Here is a 17,500-nt window from a genome sequence, read left to right as displayed (position 1 = left end):
CTTCCATCACTGGGTTATACCCCCAAGACGAGGAAAACTCGTTTGTGCTAGACAGAATGCTGAACAAGTCCCTTCACACTGTATTTAAGGTAAGTTCAAAGAAGTTCTCCCGGTTCTTTGCTGCTGACAAGATAAGGAACATGTGTGTGGGGGGGAGGGGGAAGGGTGGTAGTTAAAGTAGATCCGTAAAGAAAGAAAAGATGCAACAAATTCGTACTCCGCGGTCCCGGCAGATACCCCACGATGGGGACCCTGCAGAGAGGTTAGGTCACGTAGCCCAGTCAGAAGTGAGGTCACGTAGCCCAGTCAGAAGTGAGGTCACGTAGCCCAGTCAACAGTGAGATCTTTCATCCACCCCCACCCCCCTACCCCCCAAGCCCCAAATCTTGTTTACCCATTTCCCTTTTTTTCTGAATTGATGTCAAATCCATCCAGTGTATTCAATCAACTACCTTAGAATCATTCATTAAGAAAAGGACGTTCTGAAAGCGAATGGAATTGACAGGGGGGAATGTCACCCGGTAGGGGCCCAGTCACATCAAGCTTACGACCTGTTTCTTACCACCGGCGACCAGGATGCTTTGTGCTGTACCTCTTTATAAAAATAATTCAAAACAGTTCTGCAATTGGAATGAATCTCCCCCGTCCTCCCCGTCATGAAGACGCTAACCACGAGAGAAAAGTGCCACCGTCGAAGGTGGTCGGAAAGAAGGTCGTAGGCTTGGTGTGATTGGGGCTTAAGAAAGAGGTTAAATGGCCCACCTCACCTCTCAGTCTTTGCCACACTTGTTCTCCTGAATACTTAGTAGATTTGCTTGTACGTACATACATGCATACATACATACATACATACATACATACATACATACATACATACTGTACATACATACGTACATACATACGTGGAAAAAGAAGTCACGGGTCTAGTTCCGAGTTCCTGAGTTTATTCCTGACCGGTTTCGATCTAAGCTTTTTCAGAGGATAGTGCATAGAGCGAAACTGGTCAGAAATAAACTTTTTTTTTCCACCTTCATCAACTTGTCACAATGTACCAGCATACATAAATACATACATACATACATGCATACATGCATACATGCATACATACATACATACATACATACATACATACATACATACATACATACATACATACATACATATACCAAAGGCTTTTTCCCCCATACATGGGAGGTAGCCAAAAAAACAAAGGCATAAAAACCACTCCCACCCATTCCATCTCCTACATACTCCACTCCCCTCCACCCTCTTCCCTCCCTCTTATCTTGGCACCTCCTGGATGACGGGTCATCCCTGCATCTTGTCCACTGCTTGCTTGTGGCAATTTTTTTTCCGCCAAGAAAATCGCATATTACGTTCATGTATTATAATTTATAAAATTAATATTTAATTTTATAATGCAATATCGCGTAGATGTGCACAACTAAAATGATACCATACTTTATTTATTCAGTGTTTATTCATTTATTTATATGGTCAATCAATTTATTTAATTTGTTTTTATTTTGGACTTACTTGTGCCCACTTGATCGACAGCACGGGGTGTTGCATGAACCCAAACTTCATCCTGTGGTATATATTGGACTGTATTGATCGTACTTTACCAGTGAACTGTCTCGCGTTGTGTTGTCTATCGGTTGTTACTGTAATTCAATTTCGATTCTTAATCATTTTTGTTGTAAACAAACTACTTAACATAGAAATGTATTACGTCGTGAACGAAACATATATTTGCAATGTTCTGACACACACACACACATACACACACACACACACACACATACACATACAAATACACATACACATACACTCACACTCACACGACTCGACGGCGCAGTGGTAGCGTTCGCAACTGCTAAATTAACAGTACGAGTTCGAATTCCCTCAGGGCTGAAATAATTTCAGTATCGCTGCGCTGCGGGCTGTTACTTTAACTCCCGTGGGCGGGGAGTTGAGTGTGTGTGTGCTTGTAAGGGCACAGATTACCCATAGATGGGTCATATATGAGCTCTGAGCTCTCTTACGGGAGGGAAACAGCTATCGATCACGAGTCCAACACGTGATCCAAGACCATGGTGAATCACATACACACGCACACACACACACATATACATACACACACTCACATGACTCGACGACGCAGTGGTAGCCTTCGCAAATGCTAATTCAGCAATTGTGTGTGTGTGTGTGTGTGTGTGTGTGTGTGTGTGTGTGTGTGTGTGTGTGTCAGTGAATTCGCAGGTGATGGCCAAGAAAACTAGTCAGTGTCCTTTCCTTAATTATATTTGGCACAGTCTCTATATGGCGTAGATCCTCCAGGATCTACTATCACCTGTTAACTGCCTCTCCTCGGTCTGATCTTGGTTTATAAACCATTTAATTGCTGATGTCAGCTTCCGGGGAGGGGAGTTAACAGTTACATAGTTTGAGATATTTTGTTGGAAATGTAAGGTTTGAATATTTACAACTATATTACAGTTAGACAATACAATGTGGTTATTTCTTGTGATTTGATTTGTGTTCAGGTTTATTTGGGGATATGGTGTACCGTATATTGTGTTTGGAGCTATTTTCATTGGTTACTAGCTCTTATCACGCACTGATCACGTGACGGTCACTTACCTTAAGACGTGAATGGGTGTTCGTTCGTATGTGTCTGTATCGTAGTTTTCTGTGGGTAATGTTGCAATATGTTCTGGTTACTGTCAGGTCACAGCATTACCCATAGATCGGTCATACATGAGCTCTTAGCGTTTCTCCGAGAGGGTAGTGGCTGTCGATCATGAGTCCAACACGTAATACAAGACTATGGTGAATTACACACACACGCAGGCACACACGTAGGCACACACACACACACACACACACACACACACACACACACACACACACACACACATATATATGTATATATGTTCGATTAAAGACCAGAGCTAATTCAGTATCCACTATCTTCTGAGTGATTTTCTCAATTTTTCTAATAGTTTGTTTGATTCTTGAGTGGAGGTCAAACACAAGACTTCCGAGATCCATGATGTTATTGTATCGAAAAACATAACACAAAATATATAAAATACAAGCTTTCGGTTGAGTCATACAACCATCTTCAGGTAAGATTACATATATGTATATACATATATATATATATATATATATATATAATATGTGTATATATATATATATATATATATACAAATATACACATATACGGATAGAGAAAGATAGGAATGAGAGAAGAAAAAGGCCCAGATACCCCACGTATGCAAGGAGTCCGGGCGAAAGAATCGAGCTGCGCACCATTAGTTATCCATCCAAGTTCCTCGGAAACCACTCGACCAGAGCTGGAGGAGAAATAGATTAAAGCAGGACGGGAAATTATAACAAGATGAGCGAATAAGGAGGAGGTGTATTAGTGCCCTGTGTGGCAGGAATCAGTTCCTATTGGTAACCTTAAAGAGGATGGGTCAAGATCTTGAAGAAAAAGAAGGAAGAAGAAGAAGAAGAAGAAGAAGAAGGAGAAGACGAAGAAGAAGAAAGAAAAAAGAAAAAAAATAGAATAAAAGAAGAAGAAGAAAAAAAGAAGAAGAAGAAGAAAAAGAAGAAAAAAGTAGAAGAAAAGAAAAAGAAGAAGAAGAAAGAAGAAGAAAAAGAAAGAAGAACAAGAAGAAGAAACGAAGAAGACGAAGATGAAGAAGAAGTTTAAGAAGAAGAAAAACAAAGAAAAGAATACAAGAACATATGAATGGAGGAGACTGCAAGAGACCATAAGGCCTACACTAGGTAGTTCCATGAACCTTACCACTTGTCAATCTTATCCATAAAGTTGTCTAATCCCCTCTTAAAACAACCAATTATTTCAGCGATAACTGCATGTTTACTAAGTTTATTCCATTCATTAGCTACTCTGTTGGTAAACCGGGTCTCGTCAGTTTCATTCTTAACCCATTGAACTCCGATGACAAGATGTCTTGTCACTTGGTCAAATAAAACAAAAAATCATAAAACACCAAAATGTTTGATCAAACACCAGAAAAATATGACGTCAGTCCTCGAGGACTGACGTCATATTTTTCTGGTGTTTGATCAAACATTTTGGTGTTTTATGATTTTTTGTTTTATTTGACCAAATGACAAGACATCTTGTCATCGGAGTTCAATGGGTTAATGGTTGTAGTGATGGGAGGAGAGGGAGATGGGGGGGCGAAAAGAATTGAAAACGAGGGAAATTATGTGAAAAACGAAGAAAATATGACGAAAGAAGCATTTTTCTTTCTCGTATTAAGATAAAAACGTGGAAGTAACAAATGTATATTGTGTGTGTGTTTTACCATGCTCTTGGATCACGCGTTGGACTCGTGATCGACAGCTATTTCTCTCCAGGAAGAGAGTACAGAGCTCATATATGACCGATCCATGGGCAATGCTGTGACCTTACACGCAGACAAATACACCCAACTCTCCGCCCACGAGAGTTGGAGTAACGACTCGCAGCGCAGCGATACTGAAATTATTTCAGCCCTGGAGGGGATTGGAACCCGGACCGCCATAGTGGCGGCCGGGAACTCTACCAACTGCGCCATCGTGTGTGTGTGTGTGTGTGTGTGTGTGTGTGTGTGTGTGTGTGTGTGTGTGTGTGTGTGTGTGTGTGTGTGTGTGTGTGTGTGTGTGTGTGTGTGTGTGTGTGTGTGTGTGTGTGTGTGTGTGTGTGTGTCTGTGTCAGTGTAATAGCTGGAATAATGGACAAAAGAGTGGTTTAAGGAGATAAAAGAAAATTGATTTATATTCCGTGAATATTATTCTCCAATCAGAAAAGAGTACTCGGTGACTTTGGTCCACAAGAGTATCACTGAAACATCTAAGATATTGACTGCATAAAATGTACACAGTCCATAGCACATACGGCTTATTTTCACACGCACACACACACACACACACACACACACACACACACACACACACACACACACACACACACACACACACACACACATATATATATATATATATATGTATATATATACATATATATATACATATATCTCTATAGATATATTGTGTGTGTGCGTGTGCGTGTGTGTGTGTGTGTGTGTGTGTGTGTGTGTGTGTGTGTGTGTGTGTGTGTGTGTGTGTGTGTGTGTGTGTGTGTGTGTGTGTGTGTGTGTGTGTGTGTGTGGAAAAGGTAGTAGAGAAACGCGGGTTGGTTCGGTAATACTATATTCCTGATGTTTCGACTACAAGTCTCCTTCAGAGTTAAGAAGACTTATAGTCGAAACGTCAGGAATATAATGTTCTCACTCCAACCCACGTTTCTCTATCACCTTTTCCAATCATCTGTCTTGCCTTCATAGCAATATATATATAAAGATATTGTTACGGGCGGCTGGTATGTGAAGAGACGTTACGTATAACGTCTAAGTGCTTAAGAACCAGCTCACTTCTAGAAGCCACTGTAGGACTGAACTATCTGGTCAGGGCCTAGATAATTCGTAAGACTAGAAGTAAAGGTAACAAAGAAGATTCCAGGAAAGGAATATTAAACTAGCGATAAAACTAGTAAACGAAATTATTAATGGAAAATATTTACAGGCAATCAACACAAAAGAGAATGGGCAGTAGGGTCAATGGGACCGTTACATGATTATGGAAATTATCGTTCAAATAAGAAACACAAGATAAGTATGCAATATGGTACTATCTAAGTACAAAGAGATCAGGAACATGCATCAGAATAAGTAATAAGTACAAATATAAGTAAAGTAATGCAATGTATATCAGACACGTAATGTAGGCAAAAAGGGGTGATCACTTCACACCAATCGTCTCATGAGTCCAAACTTGTATTTTTATCAAGAGATCAATAGAGCAAAAAATGACCAGGAATGAGCGGTTTCCACCGCTTATATACCATTGGACCGGAAGCGGGATACTTCCGGTTAAGGGTGCGGGTGAGGAGGAGGGTAAGTTAACACGTCAACATGGGTAGTTTTAGGACCCTCGACTCGCTTGAACAATCTATTTATTTAGTAACTGTCAAATCTGTGCGCTCCGAACTATTCAGGATTTCGCTTGTCTGTTTGTTCTACAAGAGTGCGCACCTCTCCGCACGTAGGCAAGATTACATATAGTGGACGGGCGTTACTGCTTAACATTGTTACAATACATACATAGACAAGAAATATGAACATAGTTATGTAATACAAAGGAACACAATTCTATAACATAATTACACATATGACGTAATATCTAATATTACGTTACAATATATATATATATATATATATATATATATATATATATATATATGTATATATATATATATATATATATATATATATATACATACATATATATATATATATATATATATATATATATGTATATGTATGTGTGTGTGTGTGTGTGATCATGACTCTCCTTACAGCCGAATAAGATTGTTTGCTGTTTGAGAAATAAATGAATAGACAAATAAGTTAATAAGTAAATAAACAAAAAAAGGATTTTCATGAGTCTTCATGAGTCCCATCAGAATTGTATTTTTTTTAATAGATTATTGAATAAATAAATGTACAGATAAATGTGCTTCACGGTACTGAGGCAGTCAGATTGAATTTTTCTTAATAGACAATATGAGCGCGTTTCAAAATTCATAATCTTCATCAACAATTTTCAAAGAATAGCTACGAAAAAATCAGGTTAATTAAGAATCTTCCTGGGGTTGAAACTATAAATAAAAAAGAAAAAAAAGAAGAAGAGAGAATGTGTAACTTGGGATGTAATTACGTAAGAATATGACAAAAGTTTAAATTGAAAAAGAAGTATATTGTTGATCTCTGAGTGTGACAGGAAGGATAATATGCGTTTTATTTGTCGAAAGAAAAAGTTGAGGAAGAAAAAAAGCAAAAACAAACAAACGTGATTATCAATTGATATGTTGAAAGCATGGTGCCATTATTAATGAACAGAGGTCGGGCTGCAATCTGTGATTTTATAGTTGCGATCATTAAAACTATCTATAGAAACTATTCAATGTTTAAAGTTCCATTTGTAATAAAAATATCAAATTGCCAAACTCCAATATATTTTTAGCCGACTCTACATATCCACAGTTATTGTAGATTTGTTTTAATATTTTATAGGAATTACTTAATTTTCAAACCTATCTACTTTGCAATAGAAACCTTCAAGCGTCCACGGATATGATGTATATATTTGTTCTAACACTAAAAGTCAGCTTGTGATATCCTCTAAGTTAACATGAAAGGAACTAAACTGTTCTCAATAACATACCTTCTCCCTTTAACTTCCCTTCTCCCCTCTCTCCTTTTCCTCTCTTCTCTCTACCTATCTTACCCTCTTCCTCCTCCTCCTCCTCTTCCTCTTCCTCTCCCTTACTCTCCCTTACCCTTCCCTCCTCTTTTTTCTTTTCTTTTTCTTTTTCTTATTTTTTGTGTAACCCCTCCCGTCCAGTTCATTTCATCAGTTTCTTTTATTTTTATTTTCTCTTTTTCTTTTTTCGTTAGTTTTTTTTCGTTTTATTTTCGTCACATTTTTTTCTTTTTATTCATCTCCTTTTTATGTATGTCCACTTCCGTTCCTTTCGCATTTTCTTTATCTTCTCTTTCGCTTTCTTAGTTTCCCCTCAATTCCCTTTCCTTCTTCTCTTCCCTTCTCTATCTTTTACTTTCATTTAATTTTCTTTCCTTCCTTTCCTTTTCCTTCCCTTCCTTATCCTTTTCTGCCCTTTTCTTCCCTTCGCTACTTTTTCTTTTCTTTTCCTTACACTTCTCCTTTCTGCCTCGTCCTTTTCTCTTCCTATTTCTTTCTTTTTATTTTCCTTTCCCTTCTTCCTATCCCTCTTCCTTTTCTTTCTTGATCTTATTCTCCTCCCCTTACTTCCCTTCTCGTATCTTTTTCTTTTCTTTCTTTTTCTTAACCTACATTTTCCTTATCTTTTTCCATCCCCTTCTTTTCCTTTTCTTTTTCACTTTCCCCTCTTCCGTTTACATCCCTTCCCTTCCTCTCCTTCCCTTTCCTACATTTTCCTTATCTTTTCCATTCCATTTTTCTCCTTTTCTTTCTTCATTTTTTTCTTTCCCCCTCTCATTCCTTTCATTCTCCATGACCCGCTTCTACTTGCTTAGCCGGCGGACATCGCCACACCGTGCGTTGTCGTGGCCGTGGCCTCTTCCTGCGAGCAAGGAGAGACTAGGTAATGGAGCGGACGGCGACCGTCTATCCAATAAAAAAGTAGAAGAGAAGAAAAAGAGAAGCTCCCAGGACAAGAAGCACATTTGCTGGGACCAAGATTATAACAGCGAGGACAACAACGGCGGTGGAGACGTCATGCTCGACTCGGGGTCGATTCAGGTCGACTTGTGGTTGAGTCGGGGTCAACTTGGGTCAACTCGTGGTCGATTCGAGGTAAACTCGAGGTCGATTCGCGGTCAACTCGGGGTCGATTTGAGGTCAATTCGAGGTCAAATTGGGGTCGACTCGGGATCTACTCAGAGTCGACTTGGGTCAACTCGGGGTCGACTCGGGTCAACTCGGGGTCGACTCGGGGTAAGAACCGGAGTCAACTGGGGTTCGAATCGAGGTCAACTCGCGGTCGAATAGAGATCAAATTGGGATAAACTCGTCGACTAGGGTGAAATGAGCTTGATTCGGTTCGGTTCGGGTATTGTCGTGTCGGGTCAGCTCGCTTCGAGTCTGTTCGGGGCAAAACGTCTCGGGCGCATCGGTTCCTTATGTTTTGTTTTCTGTTTTCTCTTTACTTTTACAAAGTTTGTTTATCGGACATAGGTTTGGGTTTTATCTTACTCTAATATATTTGTGTGTGTGTGTGTGTGTGTGTGTGTGTGTGTGTGTGTGTGTGTGTGTGTGTGTGTGTGTGTGTAAGTGCGTGCGCGCACAACTAAATTTAAAAATAGTAATGCTCACCCAGTACCAAGTAAAAACAAATTAAACGGAGTGGAACAAGCATTTACATTATATATCATTGATGTATGTCATAGGTTGAAGAAATTATAAGGCATTTGAAAAAAATACAAAGGAAAATATTGTTCTTTTATTTCTTATAATGCTTATATGTTTAATAACATGATTGTGTCAGCACATATGTGTATATGCATACACACACACGTATATATATATATATATATATATATATATATATATATATATATATATGTATATATATATATATATATATATATATATATATACAAAAAATCAACATTTTCCTATCATACTTGCATGTTCAATGATATTAATGTATCAATATATATGAATATTAACTAAAAAAAATAATCAACATAGTGCAATACGTTATTAAAGATTTCGTTCCTGATTGTATCAGAGATGAACTATGAAAACGTTCTTGCATTATAGAACAATAAACATAATTTACATTTCTGTTTTTATAATGATATTTTTCCCTGTGAGGTGATGGCCTCAGACAATTAAATCATCACAAGTAATTTGGGTAAGTTTGACATTTTCTGAGGGTTTTGTTTTTCATTAACTGATGAGCAGAGAAAATATCATTTGAAGATAGAATACTAATTTTAGACAATTTATTTTTCTAACCACAAAAAAAATACAAACTATTTGCACATGTTAATGAATGTATCGTCAATAATGAGTTTCTTGTTTTCAATTTCTTCTGACGTAAAAGTTACTCGTAAACGCATCACTTCGAACCCAAAGCGAGAGAAATGGGATTCTGCAGGCCAATCAAAACCCTCTTTACGGGCATTAACCAAGACTAAAATTGAAAAATCGTCTGTTACGGAAATAATTATGAGTAAAAAACATAACATAAAAAAATGAAATAGACTTCAAGAGATCATAAGGCTTACACTAGGCAGTTCCCCGTTCATTACCAACAATCATCCCTATCCATAGTCTAATCTTCATAATCTAATCTTCTCTTAACCGATGGTTTCAACGCTCGCTATATGGTTACTAAGTTTGTTCCATTCGAAAGTAGTAGTATTAGGGTTGTGCTAAGGTTTCCTTCTAGGTCTAGCAACACACTTCAATGTTTTTTAATTCAGGCCAGGATGGATAGCTCCTAACTTGGAGCGACAAAGCGTTTGATCTTCTTGACTTAGTCATCTGAGTCAGGTACGTCCTGAGCCAAGCAGCTACCGCCTGGGCCGATCACCACCGAATGATCCGCGGCTTTCTCTCTTCAGCCAATGCAATGGGCACATAAGCCCCTGCGTGTATTTTAGTTAAGGATAGATGACCAACGCTACGCCTTCCTGTTTGGGCTCCGTGATGGAACGTGGCCTTGATGGGGTGAACCCTTATATTTATGTATATGTCATTCAGACATGGTACTTTTAGTAAAGGTGGGTTTAGAACCTCCACCTATCAAAGCAACCAGGACAGATACGAGGGAGGTAGGAGTGATAGAAACGAGGCATAAGTACGTCGATCTAGTATCTGGGCGAAGGTCTAAATGGCTCTCCATGTGGTCACAAGGAACATTGCTGACTTCTTCCAGGACGATCATTTATCTTTTATATCGACGGATTCTCTCTGAAGCGAAGCTACAAAGCAAGGCAGAGCAAAGCAAACATACAGACACTCGGGCAGATAGAGAAACAGATAAACAGACAGACTTACGATTAGGCAGACAGACAAATAGACAAGCAGAGAGACAGAAAATCAGATAGACAGACAGACAGAGAGATAGGCAAGTAGGCAGGCAGGCAGACAGATAAAGAAACACAATCAGTCAGGCAGACTGATAAGCAGACACAGTCAGTCAAACAGACAAATATAGTCAATTAGTCAGATACACCGACACAAACAGACAAACAGATTGTCAGATAGAGAAAGACAGACAGACACACACACACACACACACACACACACACACACACACACACACACACACACACACACACAAACTCCGATGTTATTTGTTTCTTATTTTTGTGAACAATAACAGCGACTGACGTTTAGCATCAGAATGAGAGAATCAGAAGCATAATGTCAGAAGTCTCTGCAAATGTCAGCGACAAAAACAGTATTGGATGCTTGAAATTTTTATTCATTGGTTATCCAATCCATTATATTTGGAATATCTACAATTTGAATTCATTATTTTGGGGGATTTCTTTTTAGAAAATTAAAGGAAGGGTTAACTTATTATCTTTTTATTTCTTTAGTTACTCATCTACTTGTTTATTTAGTTAGTTATTTATCTATTTATCTTTGTTTATTTGTTTACATGTTCATATATTCACTTCCTTTTTTATTTGTCTATCAATTTGTTTATTTATTAATTCTGTTGTATTTTATCTTTTAATCTTCGTCGCAGTCTGTCAATAAACATGGGACTGACAATACTTTACAATCTAGGCGACCCTTTAATTACGAATAGACTAGAGAAAAAGAAATAACTATGAATAGATAAACACATGAAAAGATAAGGATAAAGATTAATACATATATGCTTAACCAGGATACAATTAGTTGAAATGAATATGTGCATATATATATATATATATATATATATATATATATATATATATATATATATATATATATATATATATATATATGAATATAAGTGCGAATATTAATATAGTTATAAATACATACATACATATACCAAAGGCTTTTTCCCTCTTACAAGGGAGGTAGCCAAAAGAACAAAGGCATCAAATCCACTCCCACCCATTTCATCCCCCACATACTCCACTCCCATCCATCCCCCTCCCTCCCTCTTATCTTGGCTCCTCCTGGATGACGGGTCATCCTCGCATCTCGCCTACTGCCCTTGGTCAGAAGTAGTTTTCATATATAAATACATATATGAAAAATATAACTAAAGTTATGTGAAAATGTGGAAACTCGCTAACACACTCATCAAGCCATTTTTTTTTCTTTTTTTTTTTTTTTTTTTTTTTTTTTTTTTTTTTTTTTTTTTTTTTTTTTTTTTTTTTTTTTTTTTTTTAAAGACCCATGCTGGTCCCGGGAATCGAACTCACAATATGCTCTTGATTTAAAAATGTAAAAAAAAAAAAAAGGGAAAAAATGTTGAAGATGGCTAAGTAGACTAGAACGTTTGATTATCTCTCTTTTTTATTTCTTAGTGCTTCTTTTCCTATATGAATATAGATATAAATGTAAATATAGGTATAAATATGAATATAGATATGAACTGATATGTGTGTGTGAATATAGATATAAATATAAATATAAATATGAACTGAACATAAGCGTAAATGTACATCCAGATATAATTATGAATAAATATGAATATAAATGTAAAACTTAATACAGATATGAATATAAACACAAACACATGTATAAATCAATGATTCAAACATCATAAAGCAACTAGACTGGATGCCTTGCTATTCCTGTTAGTCTCCACCTTCTCCGTTTCAACTCGTTCGTGTAGAACCTCCAAGTCTGTAGCGTGAAACAAGAGGAAACAATTAGTGCCCGAAACTGCTTGTATTCGCTTCCCTTCGCTTTCTGAAAATAAATCAACAAAATAGGAAAAAAAGAGGTTATATAAAAGAGGCGAAGAGAAGCAAGTTGACCCTTCCTGTGTTTCTTCGGCTCAAACTGTGGGAATATATTTGTTAGTCTGGCCATGCTTTGAGTGCAAAAGACCCCACGTGCGTTTAACCCTTTAACCCATTAAACTCCAATGACAAGAATCTTGTCATTTGGTCAAATAAGACAAAAAATCATAAAACACCAAAATATTTGATCAAACACCAGAAAAATATGACGTCAGTCCTCGCGTGGTCAAGCCGCATCAGATGATATTCGGATGTACGGGCCGGCGCGAGGCCTACCATATCCGGTTTTTTTGTATCTACACCACAAGCGGCTGACACGAGTTGAATGGGTTAAGAAAGCCTCCCATTCCCTTGATATACTCGAGACGCAAAGACCAAATGTAATAAAACTGAAAGTTATGCTCCGCGTGAATAAGTTGTACATTTATATACGTACGAGTTCATTCAGCTATTTTTTTATATTAGTAGGAAAATATATTTATGTATCTGAATATCCATATAGAATTATTGTATACATATATATATATATATATATATATATAATATGTATATAATATATATATATATATATATATATATATATATGTATGCATTTGTGTGTGTGTGTGTGTGTGTGTGTGTGTGTGTGTGTGTGTGTGTATGTGTGTGCGTGTGTGTGTGTGTGTGTGTGTGTGTGTGTGTGTGTGTGTGTGTGTGTGTGTGTGTGTGTGTGTGTGTGTGTGTGTGTGTGTGTGTGTGTGTGTGTGTGTGTGTGTGTGTGTGTGCGTGCGTGTGTGTGTAAAACCGCGAATAGTCAAGTCCACAGGCTCTCCCATACATCCGGATAACTCTGATGTTTACCTGGGAGCTTACCGGTGGGCCACATCCTCATTCCATTGATGGACAGACTTCTGCCGAAGTCTTTATGCACTGTCGCAGCGAGTGCTTGATCACTGCACATCACGCTTGCGATGGACGTGTTTTTCTGTCGCATTTTGCATTGCATCATAGCCATTTGCGCCATCGCAGACCGTGTTTGCCCGTCATGGAGATCAGTGTTGTGGATTTTTCGCAAAAGCTGTTGTGTGTTCGATTCAGTTGACGGCCTCTGTTTGACTTCGACTTGGGAATGCATTACCCAAAACGGGGGAGGATCGGAACGCTCAGTCCTACGATACAAAAACACGTTTGTTTTGTCTCTTTAGGGGTCATGTCTCTGATCACCTTTCCCGTAGGAATCATTTAATATTTCATTCAATTCCCCTGGAGGTGTATTTGATGATTGTCGAGTTAAAAAAAAAAATCCATGCTTAGAGAAAGATTAAAGTCTGAATTCAATTATGTCTGATCGGACTCCATAATAGATGAGATTTCGTGGCTACGTCATTACGGTTGGCAAATCTAAGACATAGCTACAATTTTACAGTTGGTAAGACTATAACATGGCTATGGCTGGCGGGCTTGAATTAGGGCTACACTCTTACGATTGATAAGCCTAAGTCATGTATACATTATTACGGTTGGCAAGTCTGAGTGATGACTACACTATTACAGTTGGCAACACTGAGTAATGTCTATATTATCACGCTTGACAAGCCAGAATCATGGCTGCACTAATAAAGTTGCCAAGCCTGACTCAGGGCTACACTCTTATGGCTTGCAAGCCTAACTCATGGCTTTACTATTGCCGTTGGTAAGCCTGAGTCATAATTACTCATTACTGTTGGTAAGCCTGAGCCTTCCTAAGCGTTTAACGTATTATTTGATCTTTATCATATTAGTGACACTTTTTGTCCTACTAAATAAAATCTGCATTTAGAAAACAAATTAAGGGTATCGTTATATTTAAGTATTATACAATTGGTTGTATTTGTAATGATAACACCATGTTTTCTAGAACGAATTTATCATATTTGTTCACATCCTAGATGTACACCTCTAATTAAGGGTATCGTTATATTTAAGTATTATACAACTGGTTGTATTTGTAATGATAACACCATGTTTTCTAGAACGAATTTATCATATTTGTTCACATTCTAGATGTACACCTCTAATACACTTTCAAAATTCTAAATTTGATATTTAATTATTTTTGCCACCTGTTAGCAGGCACCAATTAAACTAACTTTAAAATTAGTGGTCACTATACATAGTTACTGGTCACTATACATAGTTACTGGTCACTATACATAGTTACTGGTCACTATACATAGTTACTAGGCAGAATAACAAGTAGAACACTAACCCACCCTATGTACAGAGACTGATAAAATTCATTACAAAAAAAAAAAAAAAAGTGGTCAGAAAAAGTGCTGTAACAAATGGAATCTGTCGTTCGTCAGTACTTGAAATAAAATCCTTCATTGTAACATTTTAGCCTACATAAAATGTGCCCAGTCCCATTACGTACAGGGCTGAACAGGCTTTTTTGTTTTGTTATAATAATGCATGTTTATGGGACCGTGCAAAGTACCACCTTGTTTTGAATTATTGTGTGAATTTATGTATACATGCATGCATATATGCATACATACATAAAATACACATACATAAGTACATACAAATATAAGTACATTCATACATATATACATATGTCCATACATACATACATACATATATATATATATATATATATATAATGCACACATACATGCATATATACATACATGTATATGCACTTAAATAGAACGTTCATTCACCTATACATACATACATACACACATACATACATACGTACATACATACATACATACATACACACATACACACATACGTACGTACATACATACATACATACATGTATACATACATACATACATGCATACATATATACATACGTACATATATACATACGTACATACATATATACATACGTACATACATATACATACATACAATTATATATAATTATATACATATATACATGCATAATGATAACGATAATACATACGTACATACATACACATACATACATACAATTATATATAATTATATACATATATACATGCATAATGATAACGATAATACATGCTTTATGCATACACACGTGCATACATAATACATATGCACATACATAGGTGCACACACACACACACACACACACACACACACACACACACACACACACACACACATATATATATATATATATATATATATGTTGATGAAGGTGGAAAAAGAAGTCACGGGTCTAGTTCCGAGTTACTGAGTTTATTCCTGACCGGTTTCGCTCTATGCTTCTTCAGCATAGAGCGAAACCGGTCAGGAATAAACTCAGTAACTCGGAACTAGAAAAAAAAAAAAAAAAAAAAAAAAAAAAAAAAAAAATACTAATAAAAAAAAAAAAAAAAAACCTTCATCAACTTGTCATAATGTATAATATATATATATATATATATCTATATATATATGTATATATACATATATATATATATATATATATATACATATACACATACATGCATATATGCATACATATGTACATACACACACACACACACACACACACACACACACACACACATATATATATATATATATATATATATATATATACAGTATATACAAACTTAGTTAAACACCACAGCATTGTCATAATAATTAATTTTCTTTCTGATATTTTCAATTCTCCTAATTACAGGAGAATGATCGTAAACGAGCTGTCCAAATTTATCTATCTTAATAACACACAATTTGACGTTTCGAATTCAAGGATTCGTTCTCAAAATAATAGATTACAATTCAACACAGCACAATTGAACAAGCACAGAACAACTACATTTTCACAGACTGAACAAGGCGACGTCTTTCCATATACCTAGAAAGGCTTACAATAGTGTGTGGGCCGTCGACCTGACCCGAGCTGATCGCCTCAGAGGAGGGGGAGGGAAAGGGAGAGACGGGAGGGGGAGTTGGGGCAGTAGGCAATGCAAGAGGGGTGGATCCCACCCCTTTCGCATTGCCTACTGCCGTTTACGATCATCCTCCCAAAGTCAGAACTGCAGTGAGGAGAATTGAAAATATCAGAAAGAAAATTAATAATTGTGACAATGTTGTGGTGCTTAAATCGATTTGCATTAAAGAGACCTTTGCCCCAAATATACGATATATATATGTATATATATATATATATATATATATATATATATAAATATATATATATATATATATATATATGTGTGTGTGTGTGTGTGTGTGTGTGTGTGTGTGTGTGTGTGTGTGTGTGTGTGTGTGCGTGTACAAATTGTTTTTTAATGTAGGCAATTAGGACACCCAATCTTATTCTAGTTTAGAACCTATGTTGATGCCCAAACGCCATCAGCACTAACACACTTCTCAGTCTGTTGACATAAGAATGTTTTATCATTTATGGTATGCTGTCACTTCTTTTCTTGTATTTCATTTCAACACTGAATCAAATTGTCTGGTAATGCCGGTGCCACACTACGCGGCGGGGCCGGATGCGGCCAGATGATGTCTGCAAGTTCAGTTAGCTTAATAAAATCATCTGGCGACAGGAGCCAGAACTTGATATAACGACCACCGTCTCTCACTCGGCCAACAACAATCTGCAACGGCGGCGGTGGTATTCTTAAAAAAATATTTCCTTATGTAAATGTTATATAAATCCTTGGAAAGGAAAGATTTATATAAGGAAAGTTTTTTTTAAGAATACCTTCGTAAGAATCTTACAGTGGTATCCTTAAAAAAAAATCTTTATGTAAATATTTCTCTTCTAAGGATTTATATAGGATTTATATAAGGCAAGATCTCTTTTTTTAAATACCACCGTTTGTAGTATCTCATGAAAGCCTATTTGTGTTCTTTTGAGTATACTCCTGCCAAATTATGATTGATTTAAAAGATCTGCGATTGGTTCCTTGACCAATTATGAGATCTCACCAATATACGAGTAGTGCAAGGAGCAAGTAATTCTTATGCCA

The sequence above is a fragment of the Oratosquilla oratoria genome, chromosome 17, assembly GCF_046742065.1.
Source record: "Oratosquilla oratoria isolate Oo_2021 chromosome 17, ASM4674206v1, whole genome shotgun sequence".
Classification (NCBI taxonomy): Eukaryota; Metazoa; Arthropoda; class Malacostraca; order Stomatopoda; family Squillidae; genus Oratosquilla; species Oratosquilla oratoria.
This window is presented reverse-complemented; position numbering follows the sequence as displayed.